Source organism: Martes martes (genome assembly GCF_963455335.1).
Source record: "Martes martes genome assembly, chromosome: 1".
In the NCBI taxonomy this organism is placed as follows: Eukaryota; Metazoa; Chordata; class Mammalia; order Carnivora; family Mustelidae; genus Martes; species Martes martes.
Genome location: NC_137888.1, coordinates 159,643,387 through 159,669,985, shown reverse-complemented (window position 1 = coordinate 159,669,985; position 26,599 = coordinate 159,643,387).

Genomic DNA, 26,599 nt, shown 5'->3' with positions numbered 1-26,599 from the left:
TTTATGATGAAGAGCCATCCCATGGAGTAAAGCTACAAAGAGTGATCAGGATGAGCCTTATTTCCCATGTGGAGAGGTCCAGCATTGTAGGCATCAGTCGAAGAAACACAAAACATACCAGGAGACACATGTGCGAAGGAAATGGCAATCATCCAGAAGAAAGCTCCAACTCATGAGAGAGCCTGGGAAGACCATGAGAATGGAAAGAGTTTTGTTCTTCCTACTCACATCTTCCTACTCACATACCTAGTGTATTCAAAGATTGCATAACAATTTACCAGAGTAGTGAAAATTGTGAGAAGCCATGTAGAAATAATGAGGGTGAAAAACCTTTCACAGTTTTTTCAACATAAAAGAAATCAAATAGAAGACAAATTCTGTGGAACTAAGTCAGTTTGGTAGCCATAGTACATGTATACAGAAGCAGTTCTCAGGAAAGAAAATATTAAATATGAAGTCTATGGTCAAGTTTGGAACCATGGTTTTAGTGGACATTTGAGAATTTGTGTGGACGAGGGTCCAGATAAATGATAGATGGACTCCATCTAAAGTCTTTTGTCCTATTTCTGATCTTTCCTGGCTTCTGCCAGCTCATTCATGATTTGTCTTGTTTCTCTAGCTGTATCTTTGTTGAGCTCTTATATCTACTTTGTTGTCTTGTTTTATTTTGGTAGCGACTTCATTAAATCTTTGTACTTTGTGATGTAAAATTCAGTATTCATATCCTGCTCAGAAGTGATATGTTTTCTGGTGAGTGATGTTCATCTGTTATTAATTTTTCTGTGAGATTCCTCACTTTTCATTTATTTTATATCTCTATAAATATCTGTTATTCAATTATTTCTGATTACTCATCTCTGCATAAGAAAATCTTTCATGGATGAGTTGTTTATTGCCGGTTCAATGGAGGAGAGCCAGGGTTGTGCCCAAGGCTGGCTGTAGTTAATGTGTGTGCATCTTTCAGTGTCCACTTATTCCCACCTGACAGTGCAGTACCTGTAGGTCTGATCACAGAGTGAAGTCTCTCTTGTTAACCTGGCCACATGGACTGGTGTCTTGTTGCAACTATCTTCTCCCTCTGTCTGGGATGCTTATGGAGCTCAGCCCACTGTTTTTTGGACCCAAACTGATTACAGAGAAGGTAATATATTTTTTTTCTTCATCAGAAAAGATTTTTGTTTTATGTTAAAGGATTTTGGTTCTTACTTGGGTACATGTACCTTATCAACTCTTTCTGGTACCTGCAGCCATGGGCACTTTCTCTAACACTGTTTTCCCCTACATCCCTGCTCAAATTTTATTGCTTTTTTTTTTTTACTTCACCTAATTTCTGAGGATTTTATGTACATATGTATGTATGTATTTATTTAAGAGATAGAGAGAAGAGAGGAGAGAGAGAGAGAGATAGAGCAGGGGGAGGAGCAGAGGAAGAGGGACAAGCAGACTCCGCACTGAGTGTGGAGCCTGCTGCGGCTTGATCCAATGACCCCAAGATCATGACCTGAGCCAAAATCAAGAGTAGGATGTTCACCTGACTGACCCACTCAGGCACCATGTTTTGATTTGTTGTTTTAGCTAAATCCTAGTTCTAATCAAGGTACAGTTTTATTTTCTTGCTGTTTCTGAGAGATTTCAGTGAGAAGGGGAGAACGCCAACTTAATGGGGCTATTTTCAAAAGTCTTGTTTGTATTTTTAAATTTTGTGACAGTTTTGCTGCCAATCAATGTCATCTGATTTATATATCATATTTTGTATAGGTGATAAGACAAATTCATACCTAGGTCTTTAGAAAGTACAGATTTCATGAAGAAATTCTTGGTTGTTCATTGAGGTTAAATGAAGCATCTTAGAAGACAGTGTCGTTCTCATTACTGCATAGCATGTTACTATTTTCATAGTCTAGCAATCTGGATTCTTGGTTGGAAAGCTCAGGAAACAACTCCAACTAATTTACTCAGAAAGAGAGCTTGTTACAGGATACTGGTTATCTCACAGAAGTATAAAAGCATCACAGGATTGTTTACATGGCTAAGTCTTGGATACCACTTCCAGAGTCCTGCTGCAGAAATTGGGACTGTTCTTCCAGCCCCTATCTGTACATCTTGATCTGGCACATGCTGGGTCATGCGCACTTGCTAACTATGAGGGAGGTTGGAAAGCAGGATCCTGGGTTCTTAACTGCTTCTAAGTAGTGGGTGGGCTCTGTCCTTGTTAAAACTCATAAGGCAGTGATTTGTCACTCTCAAGAGGGTGTCTTAGTCAGTCCAGTTTGCTATAACAAACATACCATACACTGAGTGGCTTAAACAACAGACATTTATTTTCTCACAGTACTGGTGGCTGGGAAGTTTGAGATCAAGATGCTGGCAGACTCAGTTCCTGGTGAGGACTCTTTTCCTGGTTTGCAGATGTCCACCTTCTTGCTGTGTGTACACATGGTGGAGAGAGAGATTATCTCTCTTGTGTCTCTTCTTGTAAGAAAACTAATTCCATGCCTGGGCCTCTACTTTCATGAACTAATTATCTCCAAAGACCCCACTTCCAAACACCAGCACACGGGGGAGTTAGGGCTTTGATACATGAATTTGTGGGAGATAAAAACATTCAGTCCTTTGCTGAGGATGATTCACTTGCTGAGCAGCAAAACAAGCCAACAAACAGGTCCCCTTCACTACCCCATTATTGGACTATCCAATATCAGGCTGTACCTAACTTTCCATATTTCCCTATATTTAAATGTATGTGTGTATTTGCTGCTGACACAATACAACGATCTTATTACCAAAAGCATTCATCCTTTAAAAAGAGGGTCTCCCAAAGTTTCAAAGCCCAGGGTCTTGAGGAGATGCCCATTCTCTTTCTGGTGAAATTTCTCCTAACACTAAACAAACAAACAAACAAACAAACAAAAGATTCAGATGCTGGGTATCCAAAAAGAATAAAAGAGCCATCGAAGTGGGTCTAATTACCAACCTAAAAGTAGGACTTCAGTTGGGTCCCTCTGACTATGTCCAGTACATTTTTTGAGATGCTTTCTTTAAAAAGGGTTGGTAAACTATAAACAAATCAGTGAAGAAGTAAATTGTTTGCTCGATAAGATGATTTTAATCCTTGCATGCAATTCATTTAGCATCTGACCAAGTCAGTGACTGTGTCTTTGGAATTGTGTTCCATAATAACCAATTTTTCCTAGGTTGTTCTTGGTACTCCAAGAAAAGATAAAAATAGCTTGTATTATGGCAAAGGAGGTATTAATATGTAATTCACTGGGGGACAGGATCACCTAATCCCAAGGTTACCGGGTCACTTATTCTTGGTTCTTAACATGCTCTATTTCTCCTGAAAAGGGTTATGAAGATCTCTTTGATGGCTATGTCTCTCCCCCAGTTTTAATTGCTGGATTCCAGATGTTAGATCAAATTCTTGAAACCTGACTTTCTCCTAGCTCCTCCTTCTTGTCCAGGTAGTTCAAACTTACTCTCTGATGGTGCTGGTTTGGTTCTGGATCATTGATATTGATCACTGATCTATAGACCTCACTGTCCTGGGGAGCCATCTGTCATCAGCCCCCTTCTTTCCCTCATGCCCTGTATTTGCTTCCTCCCACCAGTGCCTTGCCTTTGGAGAGGACAAGGACAGCACTACTCTGACAGCAGTGTTCTGGCCAGACATCGTCTCTGTCTGGTAGGTGCAACTTACCAAATTTTCTATTCTTTGAAAAGTACTGAGGTTCTGCCAGTAACCTGGGTTGGTAGTGTAGGCTTTCATACAAGAGAATATATCCATAGAATTATAAGCAGAATGTATTGAAATTCTGGTAATGAAATGTGGATCAACAAAGAACCATGTTATCCAAAGGCTGGAGAATTTTGGTGAAATCTCAAAGGTGATTCAGGGAGAGTTGTCAACTTACAAGACAAGTTGTCTTGTAATTCTATGTAGTTCCTTGGATCTATCCAGTAATGGGGACTTGAGTCTCTGCACAGACCCGGTGCTGTGCTCAGCTGACAGTGATGATGGAGGTCATCTGGGGGTGGGCACACAATGAGGTCACTCCTGGGTCACAGTGTCCCAGGAAAGGGATACCCAGTCACCCTGGCATATGCATGTGATGTGTTCCTAATCTGTGTCTGACATCTGTAGTGCTCCCACCCAAACCAGGAGAGAGATGGCTCATGTATTTGAGATACTTCTCTCTCTTTACCTGGAATGATTTCAACTAGGTGTTTAAAATAAAATCAAAATTAGGGGCACCTGGGTGGCTCAGTGGGTTAAAGCCTCTGCCTTCGGCTCAGGTCATGATCCCAGGGTTCTGGGATCGAGCCCCGCATCGGGCTCTCTGCTCAGCAGGGAGCCTGCTTTCTCCTCTCTCTCTGCCTGCCTCTCTGCCTACTTGTGACCTCTCTCTCTCTCTGTGTCAAATAAATAAAAAAATCTTTAAAAAAATAAAATCAAAATTAATTAAAAAGAAACTTAAAATGATTCCATTTTGGTTAGAAAAATAGGTACATGCACAGAAAAGAACCATCAGAGAGACAGCAGAATGTTCACAATGGTTATCTCTGGTGGGTGGAACATAGGTGGTTTTCCTTTCTTCTTTTTGTTTCCCCTATTCTAGATGCTCTACAGTTTTGCAGAACATGTGCTACTGTTGGAATAAGGAAAAATGAATAATGGAAAGTTAAAATGTATCAACATCTGAAAACATAGACTTGTATAACTAGTAAATTAAGAGACTATGAAAACACTTTTTTTTTTTTCGAGATTTATTTATTTATTTGAGAGAGAGAGAGAGAGAATGTGAGAGAGGGTAGGGTCAGGGGCAGGGGCAGAGGGGGAAGGGGAGGGAGAGGGAGAGGGAGAGAGAATCTTCAGAAGATTGCCTGATGAGCACTGAGCCTGACGAGCACTGAGCCTGACGAGCACTGAGCCTGACTCAGGGCTCCATCTTCCATCTCATGACCCTGAGATCATGACCTGAGCCGAAACCAAGATCTGGATGCTCAAATGACCAAGCCACCCAGGTGCCCCTGAAAAAAATACTTTTATGAGAAAATTTAAATCATAAAGTAAATGTAACCTTAAAAGAAGACACTGACATACTGGAAGGCATTAAATACATATGGAATACATTTTACATGTGTAAAGAATACATTAATGTGGCATACATTTTGGAATATATGAAATTAAAATGAAATTCTAGGAGCACCTGGGTGGCTCAGTCAGTTAAGTGGCTGCCTCTGTCTCAGGTCATGTGGGATTGAGCCCCGCGTTAGGCTCCCTGCTCAACGGGAGTCTGCTTCTGTCTCTGGTCCCCTTCACCCCTGCTCATGCTCACTCACACACTCTCTCTCTCAAATAAATAAATAAAATCTCTAAAAAAAATGAAGAAATTCTATACATCAAAAGACACCATTAAGAAAATTAAAAGGCAAGCCTTTTAGGGTTCAGTGGGGTTCACAGTTCTGTGAATAAGATAGGAACTTGATAAATATTTGCTGAATCAATTAATAAATGAATACACTCTGGGGTTTCCTGAAGTGGCAGGCTCTCCAGTGCATTTTAAATGAAATGAAATCAATTTACGAAAATGTGATTTGCACCTCCCTTCTCCCCCCAACAAATTAATTGTGTAAAGCAAAAAAAAAAAAAAAAAAAAAAAAAAAAGATCAGATGCGACTCGATGTTCTATTGCTGTAGTGCCACTGGGCATGGTCATAGCCCTCTCCCGTTGCCCTGCCCCAGACTCAGTTTCCTTATCTGGAAAAGGAATAACAACCACCCACTAGCATTGCACTTTAAAGAGCGCCAGAGTTAAGAGTCCATGTCAATATGAATATATCGGGGCCAAAGAAACAGGAGTAGTTAAAAGAATTTTTTCATCATGAATTGTGAACACATACAAAAAATTGTGCCAAACAGAAATGTACATGTGGAGTGAGTTACCACAAGGCAAATACCCTGAGAGCCACCAGTCAGGGCAGAAAATTGAACACTTCAAGGATCCAGAAATCCCTTCGTGCCCTTCTTAATCCTTACCTTCTCTGTCCTCCTGCCAAATGACCACTATCCTGACTTCATGGTAATTACTTCTTCTCTCTCTCTCTTTCTAAAGTAGTTTTATCACTGTATGAAGCATACATCCCTAGGACATGCTTGCATCATTTTGCTGGTTTTTAAAAACTACAGATGGAATCATGCAGGTTGTCTGGCGTCTTCCATTTAGCATCCTTGGTGACATTCATCCGTCCTGCTGTGTAGCTGTTTGTTCATTTTCCTTGCTGTGTGGTATTTCTTTGTAAATGCCCTATAGCTTCCATTGCCATTTTCTTGGTCATGGACATGTAGCTCATTTCTAGTTTGGAGCGATTCTGAATAACAGGGCTATGAAAATTTTCCCACCTGTCTTGACACTTTGCACGGGCTGCCATGAGCTCTTTTGTATGTGTGCATGCATTTCTGTTTGGGAACAAATTTGGAGTGGAATTGCTGGCTCACACAGTATGCTTGTCTTTGACTTCAGTTCATAGTGCTAAACCGGATTCCAAAACAGTTGTGCCCATTTACACATTTGCCAGCAGAATGTGAGAATTACTGTTATTTCATATCATGCCAACAACAAGTATTGCCAGAACTTTACATTCTAACCTATTCTCGTGGATGTGTAAAGGTATCTATCTCATTGTGGTTTGAATTTGCATTTCCATAATTACCAAAGCACTGAGCATCTCTTCATGTGTTTGTTGATCTTTTGGATATTCTCTTTTGTGAAGCACCTGTTCAAGTCTCTTGCCCATTTTCCTTTTGAGTTTTCTGTCTTTTTCTTATTGAAATATGGGAGTTCTTTGCATATTCTGGATGTGAGCCTTTGTCTGTTAGATATCACTAATACCTTCTCCCATTCCATAGCTTGCCTTTGAACTTTTTTTCCTTTAAGATTTTATTTATTTATTTGACAGACAGAGAGATCACAAGTAGGCAGAGCAGCAAACAGAAAGAGAGGGGGAAGCAGACTCCCCGCTGAGCAGAGAGCCCAATGGGGGGCTCGATCCCAGGACCCTGAGATCATGACCTGAGCCAAAGGCAGAGGCTTAAACCACTGAGCCACCCAGGCACCCCTTGCCTTTGAACTTTTTAAAGGGTGTCTTTGATGTCTAGAATTTCTTAATTTTAATTTAATATAGTCCAATATGTATTCTACCTCTATATTTTTATACAAAATATAAATAACACTCATATAACATGTATAATATATAAAAATATATATTCACATATAACATGTATTCCATGCATTCTGATATCAGTGTTTCCCTTTAAGTTTAGGTTTTCTTGTATCTTATTGGAAAAAGATTTTTTTGACCCTGAGATTGCATATTCTCTTTATACGATCTTCCAGAAGCTTTATTGTTTTACCTTTCACATTTAGATCTATAATTCCACTTGGACCTGATTTTCTTATATATGGTGGGAGGCAGGGATCATTTTAATATTTTCCTCATAGAAAACCATGGATAACCAATGATTTTATTCATATTTATTAAAAATAATCCTCCATACCCCATTCTGAGCTCTTACTGTGTTGAAACAATACATTGAGCATTTGATTATATGTTGCTGGAGTCTCTTCTCCTTTGTTGGTCTATTTGATTACATAACCTTGCACAGAACTGTGTTGTCTTAAGCAATGTAGCTTTATAACGTCCTAATAACTGATAGAACAAGTTCTTCTATTTTGTTCTTCTTTTTCAAGATTGTGTTGGTTATTCCTGGCCTTTTGCTCTTTGGTGTAAATATTTGAATCAGCTTGCTTATTTCCACAAAAGACCTGCTGGGATTTTGGTTAGGACTGCACTGAAGCTATATAGGAATTAGAAAGAATTTATATTTTACAATCCATGAATGTGATATATACTTTCATTTATTTAGGTTTTCTTTAACTTTATTTATAAATATTTGATATTGATGCTAGCATAGTGATGTCTTCAAAATTGTTTTGTTTGTTACCATCTATAGAAATTCAATAGATTTTTATATATTAACCTTGTATTAATTCAGTATCAGTTTTAGTTCTTTTCTATTCCTGATCTTTTCTTTTCCTTGCCTTGCTGCTGGTTAGACTGATAAAATGCCAAAATAGAAGTAGTGATAGTGAGTCCCTTTGATTGACTCCTGATCTCAAAGGGGAAAGAGTTCAATATTTCATCATTAAATATGATGCTTGCTAAACATTTCTATATATTTTCTTTTGCACATTATGGAAGTTTCATTCTATTCTTACCTTGATAAGATTTAAAAATTAATGAATGTATATTAAATGTGATCAATTTTTCTTCATCTTTGGAAATAACTATATGTTTTTTCTACTCTATTCTGTTAATATGGTGACTTCTGGATGTTAAACCAACCTACAAATTTTGGAATAAATTTGAGTTTCTGTGATTGATATGTCACTGGATTTGATTGGCTAGTGTTTGATTCAGGATTTTTCCATTTCTTTTTTTTTTAAGTTTTATTTATTTATTTTTGAGAGAGAGAGAGAGTACATGAGTGGGGTGGGGTGGGGCAGGGGGGCAGAGGGAGAAGCAGGCTTCCTGCTGAGCAGGGAGCACTCAGCAGTCCTGAGCAAGACTTGATCCCTCGACTCTATCCCAGGAGGGACCTGAGTGGGACTTGATCCCAGGAGTCTGGAATCATGACCTGAGCTGAAGGGAGATGCTTAAATGACTGAGCCACCCAGGTGCCCTTTCGTTTATTTTCTTAAGTGATATTTTCTTTCTCATAATGTCTTTTTGGATTTGGGCACTGATTATATTCTGGGCTCATAAAACAGGTGGTGAAGTGTTCCTTTTTCCCCCCTCACCTCTGGATCTAAATTTCTGGGAAAAATTGTTGGCAAAGCCATCTGGTCTCAAATGCACTTTGTGAAAGATTTTTAATTATACTTTCAATTTCTCTAATAGTTTAATAGAACATTTAATATTTTGTATTTTTCTTCTTTTCCCCCTGAACTTTGAGATATACCTGACAAATAAAAGTTGTGTATATTTAGGTTGTACAATGTGATTTTTTAGAAGTGTACAATGTGATGATTTAATATACTTATATTGTAAAATAATTATCACAATCAAGTTACCTCACAATTACCATTTGTATGTGTATATGTGACAAGAACACTTAAAATCTGCTTTCTCAGCAGATTTCCAGTGTTCAATACAATATTATTAACTATAATCACCATAAACGTATTCGTCTTATAACTGAAAGTTTGTACCCTTTGGCCAACATCTCCCCATTTCCCTTATCCTCTAGTCCTTGGCAGTCACTGTTCTACTCTCTGGTTCTATGGGTTCTACTTTTTTAGATTCCATATATAAATGAGATCATAAAGGACTATTTTTTCTGTATCTGGCTTATTTCATTTAACATAATGTTCTTGGGTGCCTGGGTGGCTCAGTGGGTTAAAGCCTCTGCCTTCGGCTCAGGTCATGATCCCAGGGTCCTGGGATCGAGCCCCGCATCGGGCTCTCTGCTTGGCAGGGAGCCTGCTTCCTCCTCTCTCTCTGTCTGCCTCTCTGCCTACTTGTGATCTCTGTCTGTTGAATAAATAAATAAAATCTTAAAAAAAAATAACATAATGTTCTCCAGGTTCATCCATGTTGTAGCAAATGGCAGGATTTCCTTCATTCTTTATGGCCGAGTAATATTCCTGTGTGTGTGTGTGTGTGTGTGTGTGTGTGTGTGTGTGTATAATTTGTGTCTACATCACATTTTCTTTATCCCTTCACCAGTCAATGGTACTCAAGTAGTTTTCATATTTCTGTATCTTGCTATTGGGAATAGTGTTGCAATGAGCATGAAAGTGTAGATACTCTGTGATCATTATTTCATTTCCTTTGGATATATACCCAGGATTGCTGGATTATATGGCAGTTTTATTTTTAGATTTTTGAGGAACTTCCACAATGTTTTCCATAATGACTGCACCAATTTACACTCCTACCAACAGTGTACAAGAGTTCCCTGTTCTCCACCCCTTCCCCAACACTTGTCATCCCTTGTCTTTTTGAAAATTGCCATCGTAACAGGTGATATCTCATTGTGGTTTTGCTTTGCATTTCCCTGATGATTGATGATGTTGAGCACATTTTTACGTACTTGTTGGCTATTTATGTGCCTTCTTTAGAAAAATGTCTTTTCAGGTCTTTTGACCATTTATTAACCTGATTAGTTAGTATTTTTAATGTAGAGTTGTATGCATTCCTTAAACACTTTGAGTATTAACCTCTTACCAAATACACGGTCTGTAAACATTTTCTTCCCTATGATAGGCTGTCTTTTCATCGTGCTGATGGTTTCCTTTGCTGTGCAGAAGCTTCTTAGCTTGATATAGTCCTACTTGTTTGTTTTGCTTTTGTTGCCTGTGCATTTGGTATCATATTTGAAAAAAAAAAGTCTAGACCAATGTCAAGTAGCTTTTCCCCTGTGTTCTTCCAGGAACTTTACAGTTTTAGGCCTTACAGTCAAGAATGCAATACAGTTCAAATTAATTTTGGTGTGCAGTGTGAGGTAAGGGTCCAGTTTCATTCTTTTGCATGTGGATATCCAGTTTTCCCAATACCATTTATCGAAGAGACTACATTTTCCTTGTTGTTTCCCTTGGGGCTCTTGTCAAAGATTGATTGGCTCTATATACATATGAGGGTTTATTTTTGGGCTTTCCTTTCTGTTCCATTGGACTATGTGTCTATTTTTATCCCAGTACTATACTATTTTGATTATTATAGCTTTGTAAAATGTTTGAAATCAGGAAATGTGGTGCCTTCAGTTTGTTATTCTTTTCCAAGATTGGTTTGGCAATTTGGAGTCTTTTTGGTTCTGTACAAATTTTAAGAATGTTTTTTCTAATTCTGTGAAAAATGCTATTGGAATTTTGATAGGGATTGTATTGTATTTGTAGATAATTTTGAATAATATGGATAGTGGTAATTCTTCCAATCCCTGAACACAGGATATTGTTCCACTTCTTTTCATCTTGAATTAATTTCTTTCATTAAATCATATAGTGTCAATGAAAATATCTTTCTCCTTCTTGGTTAAATTCATCTTACACTTTTTTTTTGATGCTATTGTAAATGGGATTGTAAACTTCTTTTTCTTTCTGTTATTTTTTTTTTTTGGATAGTTTATTTTAGTGTATAGACATGCAACTTATTTTTTGTATATTGACTTTGTATCCTGCAACTTTACTGAATTCATTTGTTCGTTTGTTAGTTCTGGCACCTTTTGGTGGAGTCTTCAGAGTTTTCTATATATGTAAGTTCATCTCATCTGCAAACAGAGACAATTTAATGTCTTCCTTCTGATTTGGATGGTTTTTATTTCTTTTTCTTTCCTAATTTCTCTGGCTAGGACTTCCAGTTCTATGTTGAATGGAAGTGGTGAACGTGGCCACTCTTTTCTTGTTCCTAATCTTAAAGGAAAAGCTTTCAGGTTTACACAATTGAGTATGAGGTTAACTGTGGGTTTGTCGTATATGACCTTTATTATATTGAAGTATATTCCTTCTATACTTAATCTCTTGAGTTTTTATCTTGAAACAATGTTGAGTTTTGTCAAATACTTTTATTTTGGTTCATCTATTTAGGTTATCATATGGTTTTATCCTTCATTCTATTAATGTGACTAATCATGTTTATTGATTTGTGTATGTTGAAATATACTTATATCCTAGGGATAAATCCCACTTGATCCTGGTGTATGATCTTTAATGTGTTGTTGAGTTCAGTTTGGTAGTTTAAAAAATTTTTTATTTATTTATTTGACAGAGACAGACACAGTGAGAGAGGGAACACAAGCTGGGGGAGTGGGAGAGGGAGAAGCAGGCTTCCTGCTGAGCAGGGAGCCTGATACAGAACTTGATCCCAGGACCATGGGATCATGACCTGAGGTGAAGGCAGATGCTTAATGACTGAGCCACCCAGGTACTCCAGTTTGGTGGTCTTTTGTTGAGTATTTTTGCCTCTGTGTTTTTCAGGGATATTGGTTTGTAATTTTCTTTCCTTGCAGTGTCCTTGTGTAGCTTTGATGTCGAATGCTGGCCTTGTAAAATGAGTCTTCAATTTTTTGTAAGAATGTGCAAAGGATTAGCGTTAATTCTTATTTAAGTGTTTTTGAATTCACTCATGAAGCCATCTGGGCTTGGCTTTTCTTTCTTGGTAAGTTTCTGATTACTACTCCATTCTCCCTACTCATTATTGGTCTGTTCATATTTTCTATTTCTTCATTATTCAGTCTTTGTGGGTTGTGTATTTTTAGGGATTTATCCATTTCTTCTAGGTTATTCAATTTGTTGGTGTATAATTGTTGATAGTCTGTTATAATCCTTTGTATTCTTATGGTATAGGTTGTAATGTATCCTCTTTTATTAATAGTTTTATATATTTAGTCCTCTTTCTTTTTTTCTCAATTAGTTTAAAGGTTTGTCAATTTTGTTTATCTTTTTAAGAAAACAGCCCTTAGTTTCATTGCTCTTTCTTACTGTCTTTCTAGTCTCTATTTTATTTGCTTCTGCTCTAATTTTTACTGTTTCCTTCCTCTGCTAAATTTGAGCTTAGTTTGTTCTTCTTTTTTTAGTTCCTGGAGCTATAAATATTGTTTAACTGAGATCTTTCTTTTATTTAAATGTAGGCAGTTATCACTATAAAAATCTCCACTAGAACTGCTTTTGTTGCATTCCATAAGTTTCGATAAATTGTGTTTCCATTTTCATTAGTCTTTTTAAAAAAGTTATTTATTTATTTACTTATTTGTTAGAGAGAGAGAGAGAGAGCACAAGCAGAGGGAGTGGCAGTCAGAAGGAGGAGCAGGCTACCTGCCTGCTGAGCAGGGAGCCTGATGCAGGATTCCATCCCAGGACCCTGGGAATATGACCCGAGCCTATGGCAGATGCTTAACCGACTAAGCCACCCAGGCTTCCCCCATTTTCATTAGCCTTAAAATGCTTTCTGATTTCCTTTTTGACTTCTTATTCGACTCATTGGTTTTTCAAGAGTGTGTTGTATAATTTCCGTATAGTTGTATTTCTGTTTAGTCCAATTTTCCTCCTGTTATTGATTTCTAGTTTCACAGCATTGTGGACAGAAAAAATATTTGATATTATTTCAATCTTTTAAGATTTGTTAAGGTTGTTTGGTCATCCAGTATATGATCTGTCTTGGAGAATGTTCCATGTGTGTTTGAGAAGAATGTGTATTCTGTTGTTGTTGAATGGAATATTCTGTATATGTCTGTTAAATCCATTTGGTCTATAGTGTTATTCAAGCCTGCTGTTTTCTTACTGATATTCTGTCTGGATGATCTATCCACTGATGAAATGGGGTAGATATAAGTGGGGTATTGAAATTCCTTACTGTATCATTTTATTGCTGCCTATTTCCCTTTTTGGCTCTATTAATATTTGCTTTATATATCTTGATGCGTCAAAGTTGAGTGCATGTATGATTACATTTGTTATATCTTCTTGATGAAGTAACCCATTTATCATTATTCAGTGACATTCTTTGCCTGTTTAGATCAGTTTTGGCTGAATGTCTATTTTGTCTGATGTAAGTACAGCCACCCCTGATTCTTTTGTCCATTGGCATGAGATATCTTTCTGCATTCATTCACTTTCAGCCTCTGTGTGTCCTGAAAGTTAGAGTGAATCTCTTATTGGCAGCATATTGTTGGATCCTGTTTTTAATTCATTCTGCCATTCTGTGTTTAATCCATCTACATTTAAAGTAATTTGAAGTTAGGGTTAGGGTCAGGCTTAGTGTTAGGGTTGTTGTTATTGGCACATATATCACACATGATATTATTATATTTCTCTATGCCATAGACCCAATATTATGTTATATACATACTATTTTATACAATTGCTTTTAAAATCAGTTATGAGAAAATGTATATTATTTTTTGTAATTATGTAATTACCTTTACTAATGCTGTGTGTGTGTGTATTTGGATTATCATCTGGGGTTATTTGCTTTCACCATATATTTCTTGTCAATCAGGTCTAGTAACAAAGTCTCTTGGTTTTTGTTCATCTTGAAAAGTCTTTATTTCACCTGCATTTTAGAAAGATAGCTTGGCTGCACAGGTTTCTTGGTGACCACTTTTTTCTTCAAGCCCTTGGGATGTGTTATTCCCCTGACTCTCCTTCCATTGTTTCTGATCAGAAGTCAGCTTTTAATTTTATGGAAGTTTCTTTGTAAGTGACAAAGTCTTCTTTCTCTTGATGCTTTCAAGATTTCTTGTCTTTGACTTTCAGCATTTTTACTATGATATATGTTTGCAATTCTTTTTGCAGTTATCCTATTTGTAGTTCATTGAGCTTCCTGGATGTGTAGGTTATTGGTTTTCAATGGATTCGGGAAGTTTCTGCCATTATTTTTTCAACTTTTTTTTCTGCCCTTTTCTCTCTCTCCTAGTATTCTGGCAGTGCCATTATATTTATATTGATTCAGTTGATGGTATGCCACATTTCTTTGAGACTGTTCATTTTTCTTCATTCTTTGTTTGTCTCTGTTCTTGCATAATCTCTACTGATGTTTCTTCAAGTTTGTTAATTCTTTATTCTGCCAGTTCCCATTTACTGTTGAGCCCTTTCAGTGAGATTTAAGTTTCAGTTATTCTAATTTTCATCTCCATCACTTCCGTTTGGTCTTTTAAAATAATTTCTATTTCTTTATTGATATTATCTATTTGATGTAGCATTGTCAGCATACTTTCCTTTTCTTCTTTAATTATGCTTCCCCTTAGTTCAGTGAACATAGTTATAATGGCTACTTTGAAGTCTTTTTCTGTTGAATCTAACATCCGGTCACTCTCACAGGCAATTTGTATTGTTTGCTTTTTTTACTGGTGTATGGGCCATACCTTCTTATTTCTTTGAGAATATATATATATATATTTTCTCTCTCTGTATATATCTATATTTATATATCTATATCTATATCTATATCTATATCTATATATATTTATTTATAGTTTCTCCATCTGTAAAATGAAGATGCAAATAGTTGCCTCCTCTTGGTGGTGGCTTGAAGGTGTCTTGGGCAACTCCCACAGGCTTCTGAGGCTAGAAGTTCCAGATTGGGGTGCTAGCATGGTGGGTTTCTGATGAGGCTCTCTTCCTGTTTTGCAGAGGGCTCTCATCTTGCTGTGCACTCACCTGGCCTTCCCTGGTGTGTGAGTGTGTGTGTGTGTATAGGGAGAGAGAGTGTGAGCTCCCTGGTGTTTCTTCTTGTAAGAACACCAGCCCTATGGGATCAGGACCCTACCCTATGACCCCGTTTAAGCCTCCATTGCCTCCTTATAGGCCCCATGTCCAAATATAGTCACATCAGGGGTTAGGGCTCCGACATAGGAATTTGGGGGGATGCAATTCCGTCCATAATGGAAGGTTAATGGGTTAGTTCCTGTGGAACACAAGAGCCCAAGGATTTTGCTATTACAGGAGTCATCTGTAGGTTCTTGCACATGCCCTTTCTTCTGTTCTTCAGAGCACACAACCTCACCTCCTCCAGGAAGCCCTCCCTGACCACCGGCCTCCACTGCCCTGGCACTGGGGAGATGCTTCCTCCCCTGGGCTCTCACTGGCCTCCAGGCCTCTTATTGAGCCCCTACCTATTACAGCAATGCTCCTCTGACTTACGAGAATCTGTTTGCTCATCTGATGCCCCCACTTGCCTGAGAGTGCCCGTGGGTCCTGGGCCTCTTCATTTCCTTGGTTTCAATTTGCAGCACAGGCCCTGGGATGCCCCAGGGTTCCAGGAGTTATAGGCTAGGGGAAATGGTGGTTGCCAGCCTCAGTTTCCCTTGATGTCATTACTCTCTGGTTGTAGTCAGGTGTTGGCTCAAAGGACACTATGTCAGAAAGGTCTTTCCTGGTCAGCTTTTCTAATGGGGCTCACCTCGCCAATCATTCCCGAGTCCTTGCCCTGGTTTGTTTTCTTCCTAGCACGTGCTGGGGCCTGAGTTATCCTGGCTGAGTTATTCTGTTTCCTTACCTATCTCCTTGAGTGAAAGCCCCCCAAGGGCAGGGACCTTGCCTGGAATCCCTGGAGTCTGGCCCAGTGCATCTGACATGTGTTTGCTGACTGAATGGCTAGGTGGTCAGTTGGGGACTCTGAGGCTGGAGCTGGAAGGTAACATGTTTCCATGTCCCGTTGGCTGCTTGAGGCAAAAGGGAGATATGGACACATTGACAACACCTCCAGGCCCTCATTGGGAGAGGGTATGTCCCATATACAGAGCACATTTCTTATCCTTTTTGATCCTGGTAATGTTCCATTTCACAGATGGGAAAACTGAGGCTCAGATAGTATGGCACCTTGCCCAAGGCTGGGTGGCAAACTACTGGGCTGAGCCCAGCTGCTAGATTCCTTCTATTTTCCTTGCCATCTCTCCTCTTGGGAAGGTCACAGCATTTCCTTCTCCCTTCCCCTGCTCCAATGCAAGTACCCCAGGCCATCGGCTCCTCTCCGCGCCTGGAACCTCAGTACCTGGGCTCCCGCCCCCCAACTCCTCCAGCTTGCGTCCTTGGGAAGCAGATGTGGAGACAAGTTTCCATGTGTAGTTTACAAGGAAGGGGGAGAAATTGAGCAGAAGTCAAACTGCCGTGCAGACCCCGCAAAGCCTCGGTCACCCTGCCGGGTATTTGGGACTGGATACCACCCACTGGAGCTGTCCTGTGTCCAGCCAAGGTGCCTGCACCTCTCTAGGGCAGGGGTGTCAGATGTGGGCTGCCCTGGGGAGAGGGTTGTCTCACACCAGGTGGCTCTGAGGCAGACCCTGAAGGAGTAACAGCTGGAGGGTGTCTGCTGGCCACACTCATCCACAGCTGGGTAGCACTTCCTTCCCAGAGTCAGAGCTGGGCAGCACGCATCCCAGCTGCCACAGTCTGCCTCTGCCCACGTCCCTGGTCCCCAGGGTGTCATCTGCTCTGATCCCGAGTACTCTGTGCTCTCCCCTCACTCTTCACTGTCCTCCAGATGATGATCTGAGACTCATGTGGTTTCATCTTGAGCACCCACTTCAACCAACAGGAGGTGGCAGCCTGGAGTGCTGTGTTGAGAAGGATTCTGAGGCTGGCCCAGCCAGAAATGATGTTCTAATTGATTAGCCATGTCTGCTTTGGGCTTGGGAGGGACGCAGTGGAACGCATGCCAGGATTTTTCTAAAGGCCTTTCTTCTGCCATTTTCCCACCTGGAGCCGCTTCACCTCTGGGATCCACAGGTCTGAAAGCCTCCCTCTGAGCTCAGCCTATTGTCCTTCCTCTCCTACTTGCGCCTGGTCCCACTGGCCACCGGGTGAAGAGGAAGGCCCAGGGACTTGGCTTTGGAAGACAGGTAAGAAGCCGAGGGAACGTCGGCAAATAGCACATGACCTCCCTCCCAGGACTTGCTGGTATGAGGCTCCAGGCAGATGGGCGGTGAAGGGAGAGAGGTATCCATCTCTGATCCTGGGTCCCAGGCAGCTGTCAGAATGCTGACAGTAAGGGCAGGTGGGCAAGCTGGCTGGGGATCACTCTGCTGTGCTTCAGGGAGGGGATGTCGTGGATGCAGGAATGACGTCTCCAAGCATTGCCACGAAGTGGTATTGATCCAATGTGGTTCCCTCACATACTCTCCCTGTGGTTCAGATGCCCCGTTGCCTTGGAGACCAGCCACAGGCTTCCTGGGAATGGTTGTGGAGGTGATGTCTTCAGGAGGAAGATAGGGCCACAGGTGTACACACTACCTGTCCCCTGCCCTCCATTGGACAGATAGGGAAACTGAGGCCCCAAAATGGCGGTGACCCACTCAACGCCAGGACCAGGAAATCGGCTACCTGCCTTCTGGCTGCTCAGAAAAGAAAACCCTCAAGCTTCTCCCTTCACAGGCATAGGTTGCCAAAGCAGGTGTCCTCAAAGGGAAGAGGGGTTGCTGCTGAGGCCCAGCAGGGGTGCTGACCATGATGTTGGATCATTGGGTCCAATCTGCTGTGGCCTCTTTTAATGTTGGTTTTTCCCCTTCCAGAATAAGAAATGCTACCTTTATTGGGGCCCCTGGGTGGCTCAGTCAATAAAGCATCAGACTCTTGGCTTTGGCTCAGGTTATCATCTCAGGGTCCTGAGATCGAGCCCTGCGTTGGGCTCAGCGGGGAGTCTGCTTAAGGATTCTCTCCCTCTGGCCCTCCTCACTGCTCTCTCATGTGCTCTCTCTGCCTCTCAAATAAATAAATCTTCTCAATAACACTACATTTACATGACACTTACTATGTTTAGGCACTGTTCTAAGTGATTTGCTTGTCTTAGCTCATTTATATTTGAAGCGATTCTGTGAGATAGGCACTTTTATGATCCCTATTGTACAGATGAGGAAACTGAGGCACAGAGAGTTTAAGAAACTTGCCCAAATTCACGCAGCTAGTAAGTGGTGGAGCTGGGATGTGAACTCAGGAGGAGAGTAGGAGAGCAGGAGAGTCCCTACTCAGTAGCAGAGTCTCCTTTTGCCCTTCCAAATATCCTCCTCTGTCTTTGGTCACTTTTTGGACTGCATGCTGGGCTTTCTCCGGTTGGGTGCGGCCAGTCCGAGGTAGCAGCTGGACCTGGGAGTGAAAGGGGACAGAGGTCAGGGCATTTGTCCCTGACTTCTTCCTGCGGTTTGCCAGTGGCTGCAGACTGGTGCTTCTCAGCTGTGGCTCCAAGCTCTGGTTGGGTATACTTTTGGGTACATGCTCTATCCTACAATTTACTCCTACTCTTCCCTTTCTCAAAATCTCTACGAGGCGGAAGCAAGTTCTATGTGCTCTCTGGTGGTCAGGGAAGGGAGACAGTAGACGTAGGGGTGGGGATCTACATTTGAGAAGAGATCCGAGTGCCAAAAAAAGAGCCCCAGCCAAGCGCAGATGACAGCTGTCGGTGGGAGAGCAATCAGGTAGATGGCACAAAGGTCCTAAGACAGCCGTATTCTTGGCATATTTGAGAAAAAGCATAGAAGTCAGTGTGGTGAAATAGGGTGATGGGGAAAGTGGTGGAGGATAAGGTTATGGTGGGGGTTCAGAGCATAGTGCCCTGTCAGCCACTGAAAGTCCTCTGGGGTTTAGGGATGAGGCCGGGGGACACTGGGGAGGGTTGAGCACAGAGGTTATCTGATGCACATGTTAAAGGCTCACTCTGGCTGTGGTTGGCAGGGTGGGCAGAGAGGGGGCTGCTCTAACCATCTAGCCGGCAGGGACTCAGGCTAGGGTGGCAGGAGCAGAGGATGAAAATTCTGGCTGGGTTCTGGAAAGATTTTTAGAGCTCTGCCAACAAGATCCCCCCAGGGTCAAGATGTGGGTGTGAGTGAGAGGAAAGGAGATGTCTCTGATTTTGGGCCTAGCAGCTGAGAGGTTGGAACTGCTGTTCACCAAAATGGGGAGACAGCTGGAGGAGTTGACTGGGGTCAGGGGGTCAGGGATGAGTGTCCCCCACGTTGTCTGAGATTTCTCCTGGATATATGAGGGCAGGTGCTGGGGAGGCAGGTAGGTAAGGCTGGAGCTCTGAGGAGAGTCCAGGCTGGGAATGAGACCCAGCAGTGCCAGAGAGGGTGTGCAAATAATGACTCATGTCAGTGGTGGCGTTATAGGCAGGGAGGAGGCAGTGGGCTTCCCTCCCTGCAGGCAACCCAGCAAGGCTGGCTGTCTGTGGTCATCCATGGCAACAGGGGCTCCCAGATAAGTCGGGGACGGGGACATGAGAGTTACCCTCCAAGTGGGTTCTGCCAGCCTATAGCCTGTGCCTCTGTCCTGAATCTGGGTGATTAACCAGTGGCACCAGCCAGTCCTTCACCATGGCCGGCCTCTGTCCCCTGCTCTGCCATCCCTGCCCCCATCAGGCTCCGGGCTGCAATGACTGGACGACTGTTACTCAGCTGTGCACTGAGGACACCCACGCCCCAGAGTGGCTTGGGTGACCACAGGGATCACTTGGAGTGAACTTCAGGATGTCTGCTGAAATCACAGGGCAGCAGAAGTGCTCCTTTCCCGCTGAGGAACGTAACTTGGAGCTGCTGGAAGTCACCTTCCCCACATTCCCCAGGGGAAAGGCTTTCCAAGTAGGAGCAACTTGGAGAAAAACAGAAAAGAGGGGCAGAGAGATACCGACCAAGCCCTGAGGAAGTCCTGAATCTGAGCTGCTGCCTAGTCTGGTCTTCTGGTGCACTCCTTGGTGGCTGAGATGGCCAGTCGTCCTGGAGGCTCAGACCAGGTCCAGCAGGCATCTGCTGTTTGCAATGGAAAAGAGTTCAGACTAACAGCCAAAGACAGTTGAGTGCCGTGCTGGGGGTGCAAGGCGAGGTTCCTCTGGGTCACCAGTGTCCGCCTGCGGCTCCTGCCACTGCTGCTCTGGGTCTGGTTGTGCACATGGGCTTTGAGCTCTCCCCCCACCCGCCCCCCTGCCCCGGTCTATCCCGGTCTTTCCTGGGCCCTTCTTTCCCCCAAAGCTGCTGCTCTTCCTGGATCACGGTGGCTAAGTTGTCTGTCTCTCCTGTGTGCGACCACTCTCTGGTTTCTGACCCATGTTTCACGTTCTTCTTGTCCCTGCCAGATACCTCAATGGCTCACTGGTAGCCACTCCACCTTCCCGGCTCCCCTGCAGGTAAGCTGGCCACGTGACCCATGCCTGGTCAATGAGAGGAAAGGGCACACCTCCTGGAGGCTTCTGGGAAAAGGGCTGCTTCCCAGAGAAAAAACTAGAGCCTCTCAAGGATAGAGCATTATTTTGCCCCTGCCTCTGGCTTCTTCTGTTGGAACATGGCGGGGGCATGTGATGCCTGGAGCTGCGGGGACCAAGCAGTGTCAAGGGCGAAGAGGAGGAGCTGTCACACTGGGAACGATGGAGCCGAAGGGCAGGAAGCGCCTGACATGGCCGGGCCGAGGGAGGAGCTCCAGAACTGCTACTTCCAGATGACTCGCTAAGTAAACAACCAATGTCTGTATGGTTTCAGCAACTGCTTGTCCAGCGTCCTGCCACCGAGAGACCGAAGCCTTACTGATGAATGCAGCAGCCCAAGCACCCCATGGACTCATTCAGACACTCATCAAGCATTTAATCAAATGCTTACCAAGTATTCCCTGCACGCTGGCTCGTTCTCACATTTAACATAACCCATTCAACGACTTTTGAACGTACAGCTTACCCCCATTTGAAAGATGAGAAATGTAGGTATATCACAGTGATCCTAGTTTGCCGTAGCAGAGAAAAACACATCTCAGGGGCTGAACACAAGTGTATCTCTCACTTCGATTGAGGTCAGGGTAGCTGTGATGGGGTAACATGTGCCCGCTCCATACAATCCCTCAGGGACCTAGGCTGATGGAGGCATGACCATCTTCAATTGACCCTTGGGGGTTAACATCGGAGGGGCAGACGTGGGCAGAAAATGTGTGGAGGGTGGCACAGGGGTCCTCAGGTCCTGAGTTGGGTTGGGGGTGGTGTCGCCTCTCCTCACACATGTTCACTAGCTGCAGCCATGAGCAAAGGACGCTGGAACATGGCACCCAGCTACTCCTCCCGGCCCAGGAGGAGAGGGAGGTGGGTTTAGCCAATTGGTTAAATTGGGTTAGCCAATCCCTCTTACTGGGGCTCAGGGGGGCTGTGTGACTCACCCTATGAGACTCTCAAATGACTGGGGGGAGACCATGCCTGCTTTGTCTTCTCGGGGTCCAGACGTCCAAGGGCAGCCGGCTGAGCCAGGCACTGCCCAGGAGCAGTCCTCCGCAAATGCAGCCATGCCCTCCGGCCTTTTGTCTGTTACTGGGGCCACACTCCTCCTCCTGCCTTCACCCCATCGCGGGGCAGAGGATTTCACGTCTGTAGTGAGCGCTTCTTCTGCATGCTCAGCTTTCAGAGGCAAGGCTGTCTGGAGTAGAGTAGAGAAGAAGATTGGAGGGTGAGACTGGGTCCCCACCCCCGAGGCCAGGGGCAAGGCCTCAGTTTCCCCATCTGCAGAGGGCACTGATAACTGCCTCCATCACAGTTGCTGGGGGTGGGTGGTGAGGCAGTGCGTGGGGAGCATGTAGAGCCATGCCTGGCCGCAAGCCAGCATTTGCTGAACATCGGTGAGGCCATACTCCCATGAAATCCTCCAGCCTCTGTTATGCCCATCTTACAGGTGAGAAAATGGAGGCTTCCCAGGTAGGCTGGGGCCCTTGTTCCTTCTAGCACTCGCTCTTCTCACAGGTGTGCGCCGGGGCGCTGAGGACCACATGTCACAGGCTGTGGGGAAGGCTCTGCTCACCTGCCACATCCTTCACAGTTGCCTGTTCCAGAAGGCCCTTCCCTGTCTCTGGTTCCCAAGACCTCCCACTTAACGCCAAGTCCAGGGCAGGCCTGGGCCCGCGGTCTCTGCCAGCACAGTCACATCACGGGCCTGAGCATAGTGTGCGACCTGCCACTCAGCCACTCATCCCACAGGCAAAACCCACAGAGCTTCCTACTTTTGGCTCTTGGGCAACCAAGCCCCCAGGCGGCGGACCTGGCAGGGGAGGCCACAGGATGTTTGCGGTGGGGAGATAAGGCCACCTGGGAATGTAAATTGTTAGTCCGGAAGGACAGGGATGCCTCAGGCATGATCTTTCCTGAATTCCATCTCCCGAGTGTTTATTTTCTTCAAGGCAGACTAACAGCTCTCCAGTATTCCTGGGTCCCGATCCTTTGCTTTGGATCTCCTTCCCTCCCTTGTATTTATTCAATAAGTTTTTATTGAGTACCTACAAAGTTACAGTTTAAATGAAGGCATTCAAAGAGGGCCTCCCCAAGAAGGTGGTAAAGCGGCCAGGTGCCCATCTAGGGGAAAGGTGTTCTGGGTAGAGGCAGCAGCCAGTGCAAAGGCCCTGGGGCAGAGTGTGCCTCGCTTGTTTGAGGACCAGTGAAAAGGCTGGGGTGGCAGAAGCAGAGTGAGTGAGGGGAAGGGGAGGTCTGAGAAGTCACGGAAGAGGATAGGACAGACCAGGGAGGGCCACGTGCCCTGAGTGTGCTGGGAAAGGATTGGGGGGCCAAGGAGAAGAGAAACAGAATCAAGGTCTTGGGTTAGTAGCAAACAAAACAAATATCCTTGCCCTCACCTCTGCCCTGTCATTCTAGCGGGGGAAGAGTGGAAAGAAACGAAATAAATAAGAAAGTAAATCCTGTTAGAAGTTGAGAAGTCCTGGGAGGCTAAAAGAAGTAGAGAATGGTAGCAGGAAGTGCTGCTGGGGTGGGGTTTCCATTTACCATGGAGTGACTGGAAGGGCCTCCCTGAGAACTGACGTGTGAGCGAAGACCCCGAGGAGGACAGGGAGTGCTCTTGCGGGTCCCTAGGAAAGAGCAGCGACACAGGGAACGGCCAGTGCAAAGACCCAGGGGTTGGGCCATGCCATTGGCTCTCTCGTGTTATCACTACCTAGGAAATGGGGATTTCATGATAAAATGAATGCAAAGGTCTTTCAAAAGCTAGCCAACATCACAACCGGTCTTTTTTATGATTCGTTCTTGTTACAGATTGCCCCAGTCAGCTATGGCCACAAAGATGCTGTTTAACAAACCACCCCAAACTCAGTGGCCTCTGACTGCAAACCCTTATTTTTAACGCAGACTTCTGGGGTCAGTAAGGGTTTAGCTGACGGAAGCTGGGGAAGCTGGGGCTGCATCTGCTTTGTGCCACTGCCCCCTCCTCGGTACAGCAGCTTCCCCAGGCTTGATCTCCTTGTGCACAAGAGAGCTAAGCCAGCCCGACACGCGTGGTTAGGGCTTCTGCTCATGTTCACCTCTGCTCACATGCATTTGGCCAAGCCCAGCCCTGAGTGGGCAGAAGAAGACACTCTGCCTCATAGGGTGTAGCGTAGGTGACATAGGGAGGGGAGAGGCAGGGCTGCTCTGCCACCTGACAGGTAGGAAATAATTTGGGCTTTGCGGGACATGTGGCCCCTCTTGCTGCTGCTGGGCCCCACTGGGGCAGTGAGCAAGCAGCCGCAGGTGATAGAACTTTACTTATGGACACTGGAATTTGGATTTCATAAAATTTGCTCATGCCACAAAATACTATCCTGAAAACATTTTGTTAAAAATATTTTATTTATTTATTTGACAGAGAGAGAAACAGTGAGAGAGGAACACGAGGAAGGGGAGCGGCAGGAAGCCCGATGCGGGGCTCGATCCCAGGACCCTGGGATCATGACCTGGGCCCAATGCAGACACTTAACCGATGGAGCCACCCAGATGCCCCCTTAAAATATTTCTATGGAGATTTTATTTATTTATTTGAGAGAAAGCATGAGAACATGTCGTGGGAGGAGCAGAAGGGGTAAGAGAGGAAAAAGCAGACTGAGCAGGGAGCCTGACCTGGGACTCCATCCCACGACCTTGGGATGGCAGCCTGAGCTGAAACCAAAAGCCGGACGCTCAGTCGACTGAGCCCCCTCAGTGTCTCGTCCCCCACCCCCCTTAAAATTTTTATTTTATTTTATTTATTTATCTTTTATTTGACAGACAGGCAAGACAAGCAGGCAGACATGAAAGCAGAGAGAGAGGGGGGAAGCAGAGAGCCCGATGTGGGGCTCGATCCCAGACCCTGAGATCATGACCCGAGCCGAAGGCAGAGGCTTATCCCACTGAGCCACCCCGGCACCCCTTAAAAACTTTTTTTTTGCTGAACGACTTATAAACGTAAAAAACCATTCTTAACTCGAGAGTTGCATAAAAATAGGTGACAGGTGGCATTTGGCCTGTAGTCCCTCATCTCCCCACCCCTGCAGCAGGACTCCAGCGGCCCTTGGGCCACTTGCCCCTCTCGGGAACCTCCAGCCCTATAGGTGGGGACACATGCCTTCCCACGGCTGCTCAGTGGGGACAGACACGCAGAGCGGCCTGATTAAAACCACTGCAGGATTTGTGATAGCATGTGTCCTGGGGCTGGGACCGAGGAGGGTGTTTCCGAAATGATTAGATGCGCCCTGATGGGAAGGCATGGTGGGGGGAGATCAGGAGTCATCTGTGACTTCTAGTGGCCACGGGGAACCAATGCTGAGACCCACTTCTCAGCATTGGCAGGGGTTGTGGGGGGAGACCTCCAGGCAGAGACATGAGGGAGCTTCACAGATGGTAAATTTAATACTTGATGGATGTGAGTGGTTAGCATGTTCCTGAAAGTTCTGTTTAGTCTTGTATATATTTCCTGTGTGTGTGTGTGTGTGTGTGTGTGTGTGTGTGTGTGCATGCATGTGTGCTCGCATGCATGCGTGGACTTTCCCGTGACAGGGAGACTTAGCTTGCACTCGTCGGCACTACCTGGGGCTTCCAAAGCCGTGGCTGCATCTGAAATAGTGTTAGTCTGGGTCATGTTCTCCGTGAGGTCGGAACCCGGAATTGGGAGCCTGGGACACAGGGGGCTCCATGGGACACTGCACACTGAGCTCTCTCCCTCAAGGTCTTCTGGATATGTCTCTTCCCAGGAACTCCGAAGAGCTCCACAGACACACCATGTGTTCTTCCAGCAATGAGGTCATGGGAGCCGTCTCTGAGGGAGTGTGGAACTGTGCGGTGGGAGAGGGGCTGGGAGCCGGGATAGGAAGCCGTCCGCCCTCTGCTCCCAATGGTGATGTGGTTAGTTGAGTTGTGGTCTATAATTCATTGCCTAACTTGTGGACCCTTGGAGAATTGCTTAATCATCACAACCCTGTTGGGAGCTGCTATCCCCATTTCACTGATGAGCCCGCTGAGGCAGCAAGGAAGTGGAATCGGTGTCCAAGATCCCCCAGCAAAGCCTCGGCCCAGCTGGGAGCGGCGCCCGGCGTTATCGGCCTCCACAGTCTGCGCGCTGCTTCCTTCACATTGTTCTTCTTTCTCGAAAAAGCGCTGATAGAAATCTGAGTGTTTATGGATCAGCTCGAAGCCCGTCACTCCGCTTGTCGTTCACGTTGCTCCCGCCTCCCCATCTGTCTCTCCCTGGACAATAGACGTCTCCTCCACACCCGCTGTCTGCTGCCGGGAGAAAGGGCCTGTCTCATTGCGAAGAGCCCTTTCCTTCCGGCTTCCTGGACTGGATGTAAACACCCAGGGGAGAACCACCCCTCTTGTCCGGCAGGCTGTGGAGGGTGGGAGAGGCAGGGCCTGGAGCCGGGCAACTCTGGCACCACTTGTCCCTTGTCCGCAGACCAGCGAGCCGACGAACAGCTAAGGACCCTGGGGGAAGCCCAGGGTCATGGGCACGCGGGGCCTCCTCTGTCTGCTGAGACCCTTGTGTGGGACTGAGCAGGAGGCTCCCTTGTGGGCCGCTTGGTCATCACATCTGGAGAAAGGGCCCTTGGGTTCACGCATGGAAACTCCACGTTCATGGGCAAAATCTGTGTTATTCCCTTGTTATTTGAAAACGGTTGAGCCTGCAACTCCCCTGCCACCTTTATTCTTTGTTTTATTTTATTTTTTTATCTTTTTGAAGGATGGGGAAGGGCAGAGGGAGAGGGAGAGAGAGAGAGTCCCAAGCAGACTCCCTGTGGAGCATGGGGCCCAGTGTGGGGCTCAATCTCATGACCTTAAGATCATGACCTGAGCAGAA